The sequence below is a fragment of the Felis catus genome, chromosome D3 (assembly GCF_018350175.1).
Source record: "Felis catus isolate Fca126 chromosome D3, F.catus_Fca126_mat1.0, whole genome shotgun sequence".
In the NCBI taxonomy this organism is placed as follows: Eukaryota; Metazoa; Chordata; class Mammalia; order Carnivora; family Felidae; genus Felis; species Felis catus.
Window position 1 is genome coordinate 20,286,752 of NC_058379.1, and position 5,758 is coordinate 20,292,509.

Below are 5,758 nucleotides of genomic sequence, written 5' to 3' on the forward strand. Positions count from 1 at the left end.
CCCCTTTTAGAGACCATATTCCAGACACATCATTATGCATCCAAAAGAGTGTTTGCCCATATAAATTAGGCATAATTCATTAGTCCCAGATTTTAATGCTGTGTTCATAATTCTCTGCCTCAGCACCCCCAAAGTATTATAAAGTCCATGAAAGCATTGCTAGCTAGTTATTGAATGAATAGAAGGAAATAAATATTACATATATTTATGATTGTATATGAAGAGGATTATATTGTATGTGCTTAGCTGTACTTGATTATTTTTTTTACACCTAACAGTGGAGACATTGCAAATTTAACACGGTGCCTGAAGACTTCTTAGATATTTTTTTTTTCATATTTGCTTCTCTCTCATTCTTCTTAATGTCAAGGGGTCAAGATGAAGTTCCAGGTGTTACCTTTGACCCTCACTCACCCTTATGACCTGAATCCTCTCCAAAAGCAAGCCCTGCTGTTCTACCTCCAGGATGTCCTCAAAACCAGAGAGGCAAGCCAGGATCTCCCACGAGAACCACATAGCAACCATAGGGACCTTGAAATGTACCTGAGGTTATGTCATAATCTACTCACAAACTCTGTATTAGCATGGCTTGTAGGAGATTCAATAATAATATAACTATATAAATAGAAAAGAATCACCACCAAGCATCTCACCACTTGGGAAAAGCCATGTTTTTATTGTTTTGTAAACAACTGTTCCAAGTCAGTTGTTCTCAAACTTTTTGGTTCCAGTATCTTTTTATACTCCTAAAAATTATGGAGTTACCCCCAAAGATTTTGTTCGTGTGGATAACATCTTTCAACGTTTACCAGATTAATTAAAATTGAAAAACATTTTTAAAATGTTTACTTTAATTATACATAACAATACTAAGCAAACCACAGGTAAATAAATATAATTTATACGTATTTTATTATATGCAAGTGTACCTCAGATATATTGTCAGTTCAGTTCCAGACCACTGCAATAAAGTGACTATCACTAAATTAATATCACAAATATCAATAAAGAGATCCAAATGAATTTTTTGGTTTCCCAGTGCATATGAAAGTTATGTTTATACCATACTGTAGTCTATTAAGTGTGCAATAGCATTATGTCTAAAAAAACAATGTACATACCTTAATTAAAATACTTTATTGCTCAAAACAGCTAACCACCATCTGAGCTTTCAGTGAGTCGCAATCACTGTCGCCACAAAAATATAATAATAATGAAAAAAGTTTTCAATATTGTGACAATTACCAAAATGGGACACAGAGACACAAAGTGAGCAAATGCTATTGGAAAAATGACGTAGATAGACTTGCTCAATGCAGGGTCATCACAAACCCTCAATTTGTAAAAACAAACAAACAAAACCAAAAACCCAGTATCTGCAAAGTACAATGAAATGAAATAGGACTGTATTCAAAGATTAGAAAAAAAAATGAGGCATTGAATTTTTTTTCCTTTCCGCAAATCTTTTTAATGTCTGGCTTACTGTAAAACTGTTGGATGTGCACATTGACTTCTGCACTAAGTCTGTTGCAACATGTTGCGTTGGTTGAAGTGTGTAAAGAAAAACTTCCCTCACAGAGATTGGAGGCACAGAGGAACCCTTTGTACTGAAGCAATCCCAAGAAAGAAGTGCATGAAGGTGTGAGGCCTGGTTTTAGGGCAGTGGTCAGAGAGCAGAGGGGAGGGGCTAGTGTGGGGCAGAAGAATGGTCAGTCACCTAAATGTTCCCCTGGTTGATGCCCATGAACTAAGAGAAGTATGACAGCAGGGACACTGAAAGCTTAAGAACAAAGTCTCCTACCTCTTGCTATTCCCATAGTGAAACTTGCTGAGGTTTCTCACAAGAGGCTTTAACAATGCATTTGAGCTTAAAAATAGGATTGGAAGTCTCCTTATTTGAGGACAGTAGAGGATGCATCCTGTGATGACTTTTGCATAATCTCTTCCCCTAGAATTTAGGAAGATCTGTGATTTGCTTCTACTCAATAAGCACTGCAAAGGTGATGAGATGTCTCTCCTTGATTAGGTTAACATTAAATGGAAAACATGGCTGGATGTCACTCCTGTGATTACATTATGTGCTGTAAGATTCCCTCTTAATGAGATATTGCTATTTACACCAACGTGGATGAACCTAGAGGGCGTTGTGCTAAGTGAAATAAGTCAGACAGAAAAAGGAAAACATCATATGATTTCACTTATACGAGGAATCTAAAAACACAAAACAAATGGAAAAAACAACAACAAAAAAAAACAAAAATACAGAGAATAAACTGGTAGTTGCTAGGTAGGGGCTAATCGGTGATGGAAAGTGGGAGGTATATAGACTTCGAGTTATGGAATGCATAAGTCATGGGGATGAAATGTATAGAATAGGGAATACAGTAGGGTATTGTAAAAGTCTGGTACAGTGACAGATGGCAGTTACACTTGTAGTGAGCAGAGCAAAATGTATAGAGTTGACAAATCACTGTTGCACACCTGAAACTAATATAACATTATGTGTAAACTACACTATATTTAAAAATATAATATCTTATACATTACTACATATTATATGTAATATAATAAATACAAGTAATATATAATAAAAGTAGAATAATATATTTTTTAGAGATTCCATCTTAGCAAACTGGAAAGAGGTCCCCCTGCTGGTCAGGAAGAAGCAAACAGCCATGCCTATGGAGAGAGCCATGTGGCAGGATGCTGTGGGCCACCTCTAGAAACCAGAAACACCGACAGCCAAAGGCCCTCAGAAAGCCAGGGCTTCAGTCATATAGCAGCAAGGAAATGAATTCTGCCAATCAACTTGCAAGCAGATTTTTTTCTCGGTTGAGCTACTGGAATAGAACGCAGCAGCCACCATACTTTCATTTCAGCTTGGAGAGACACCGAGCAGGAGACCCTGCTAAACTGATCCAGGGAAAGTGGAGTAATAAATGAGTATTGTTTCAAGCCACTAGATTCATGGTGGTTTACTACCCGGCAATGGAAAACTGGATAATAATACCTGGATCGTCTGGGTCACTTTGGTCCAAACCAGGTAGAGACAGGTAAGATGAGGGAGACTTTTGTCGCTGAGTGCAGGAGTGCCTGGACCCATGGACCCATACTGAGGTGCAGAGGGATGTATTTGGGTGACATGGTCCCTGAACTGTCTCAGCCCAATGAGAAGCCCTTGTTCTTCCCATGGTCCTGCCACTGAAGAGGGAGACAGTCTGCATCCCAAGGCCCAGAGGAAGGAGGAAGCTTTCATTTTTGTGAAGCTTTGTCCCCTGGGAAACTTTTTCTTTCCAACATCATCATAAAGAGCAACAGGAATCGTATGGGGTCCCCTTCCTGAAGCACCTACGCCCCTGGGGTGATGAGCGGAAAGAACAGGAGAAATCACAGCCTGACTGCCTGGTTGGTGTGAAGGTCTGGAACACTGCAGGTTTTAATCTTCTTCTTTAATAGTTTTCATCTTTGATCTTTTAAGCTTCAATTCCCAGTGGGCTTGGAGCACCGAAGATAAATGCTATGACTATCAGTGATAACCAGCCTCGCCCGCAGGCTGCAGTCCAGCGATGGTTAAGGACCCAGTATCGCCACACCTGAAGCCTGAGAATAGAGCTGGAATCCCTGAAGGCAGAGGACTCACAGCATCCATCTGGAATATGGGGACCATTCCCGCTCGTTGTTGGTGCCAGAAGACAGGGTTGTAGGTTCTAGTATGGCTGCTGCTTCTGTGCAGGAGATGGAACAATCTGTCTCAAAGTCCCAGACACGGAGGGAGGCTGGGTCAAGAAAGAACTGGGCCCAGGACGCAGAGAGGGAGGAGCAATGCAGAGAAGGTAACCCAGGTGAACCTGGGAAGAGGCAGAGAAGCGTCAGTCCAGGCACCCACATGACCTCTTCCTTGAGGGCACTCACCTGTGTCCTAAGTGAGGCGGGGAAGGGAAGGGAAGTGGAGCCAAGGCCATGGTGAAGACACCCCAGAGCTCTTCCTCCTCAGACCCCAATACTCGGGCAGGGCACTCAAGACTTTCTTACCCCCTCTGCATAGTTTGAGATGCAAGGTGGCTCTCCATGCAAGTTTGCTCCTGAACTCTGATGATTCTTAATTCCTCCTCTGCCCCAGGCCCTGAGGCTTAGCACCCAGAGGAGCATGCAGATGACTTGCCCCAGGCAGGAAAGGTGTGGGGGACCTAAGTCCTCTTCCCAAGAAATTACTTGGAGGCCGGATCTGTGGGGCCTGGAACTACAGAAGTACCACCTCCAGGATCAGTGAGCACTTGGCCTTCTAGTGAGTTTCCCTCTATTTTTTTCGTAGTTCTAAAATAAAAATAGCTCTATTTTCATCGCTGGTCAAGAAAAAAATATGATAGAAAAAGTTCAAATAAATACAGAAAGGTATTTTAATATACCCAGTGTTATATTAGTGACCATCTTCTGGACACCTTGGCCTGCTTATTTTGTGTGTCTCCCAGAAGGTAGAGCCCATGTAACTTTCACTTCCTCCCAGGAATACTGTAAACATTCATAAAGATTACTTGAAGCAATGAATGAATGAATGGAATATTCATGTTTTAATTTTATGTGAAGAGGACTGCATTGTATGATCAATTATGTGATCTGCACTTTGCTTTCAATTATTACAGACCTCATCTTTTCAGTGTATCAGTTGCAGTCAACACCAAAACGTCAGGCCTCAGGGCTCCTGAGCAACTGGGAGGAGCCTGCCAGCCTTTGTAACTTTGCATACCAGCCCCTTTGTTTTCTTCAGAGAGTTAGTTACAACTTGCCACTTTAAAACAATGGTGTTCTTGTTTTGGGGTCCTTTTTTTTTTTCTTTCAGTTTTCATCCTAAACTTAATGAGCCAGAGACTGAGTATATCTGCCTGAGGGTTGCATCAGTACCACTCAAGGACAAATGTTTGTTGAATGAGTCCAGAAGACCAGAGGAAGGGAGGCTGAGTGTCTCCAGATCCAAGCACGAAAAAATTGAGTTTTAAATTAGCTCTGTTCTAGGTGACTAAAGTAGATCCAATGGGGATCAAGGCAATGACCTCATTTGCATGCACCTATGTATTCACACACTCTCTTCAGCTCTGCTATACCTCACAGGCATAGGGATATCTGGGGAAATGGCAAGGTAGACCCACAAAAACCACCCAGCCTTTACTTCCCTGTTACTCTCAGCCACCAGGACCTTCCTGCGGCCTGTGGTAACAGATTTAGGACCCTCTATATGACCAAGGCACAATACCTGACCCTACCTCCCTTTCCAGAAAAAACACAATCTCAAAGTGTGAGGAGGTATAGTCCCTTAGGCCAGTGTGAAGGAGGCATGGGGCCTCCCCCTTGTACTTATTTTTTTAAAAATGTTTATTTATTTATTTAGAGAGAGAATGAGACAGAGGCAGAGAAAGACTCTCAAGCAGGCTCCATACTCTCAGCATGGAGCCAGGGCTCGATCTCACGACCCTGAGATCGTGACCCGAGTCGAAATCAAGAGTCCCACACTTAACTGACTGAGCCACCCGGGCACCCCTTGTACTTCCTTTTCTTTTTTTTTAAGTTTATTTATTTTGAAAGAGAAGGTGAACAGGGGAGGAGCAGAGAGAGAGAGAGAGGGAGAGAGAGAATATCGAGCGGGCTCTGTGCTGCCAGCACCAGAACCTGCAGGGCTAGATCTCACTAACCTTGAGATAATGACCGACCTGAACCGAAACCGAGACCAGGAGTTGGACGCTTAACGGATTGTGTCACTCAGGCG

The 5,758-nt window shown here is 42.1% G+C and overlaps 3 protein-coding genes, 1 long non-coding RNA gene and 1 gene segment (V, D, J or C); 1 reads left to right on the forward strand and 4 right to left on the reverse strand.

The window, feature by feature from the left end:
- The window catches only part of LOC109493267, a 222,712-nt gene extending 222,327 nt beyond the window's left edge, over window positions 1-385 (forward strand). The window contains exon 8 of the long non-coding RNA XR_006588100.1: window positions 371-385. This is a non-coding gene — a long non-coding RNA (uncharacterized LOC109493267). The remainder of the gene's footprint in view (window positions 1-370) is intronic.
- Window positions 1-5,758, reverse strand: part of LOC123381268 (immunoglobulin lambda-1 light chain-like) — a 670,720-nt gene that overhangs the window by 330,067 nt on the left and 334,895 nt on the right. The gene's annotated exons all lie outside the window — the stretch shown is intronic.
- Window positions 1-5,758, reverse strand: part of LOC105260055 (immunoglobulin lambda-1 light chain-like) — a 512,144-nt gene that overhangs the window by 321,547 nt on the left and 184,839 nt on the right. The gene's annotated exons all lie outside the window — the stretch shown is intronic.
- LOC109497182 (immunoglobulin lambda-1 light chain) overlaps window positions 1-5,758 on the reverse strand; it is a 638,912-nt gene that overhangs the window by 303,529 nt on the left and 329,625 nt on the right. The gene's annotated exons all lie outside the window — the stretch shown is intronic.
- Window positions 1-5,758, reverse strand: part of LOC109496970 — a 927,213-nt gene that overhangs the window by 290,666 nt on the left and 630,789 nt on the right.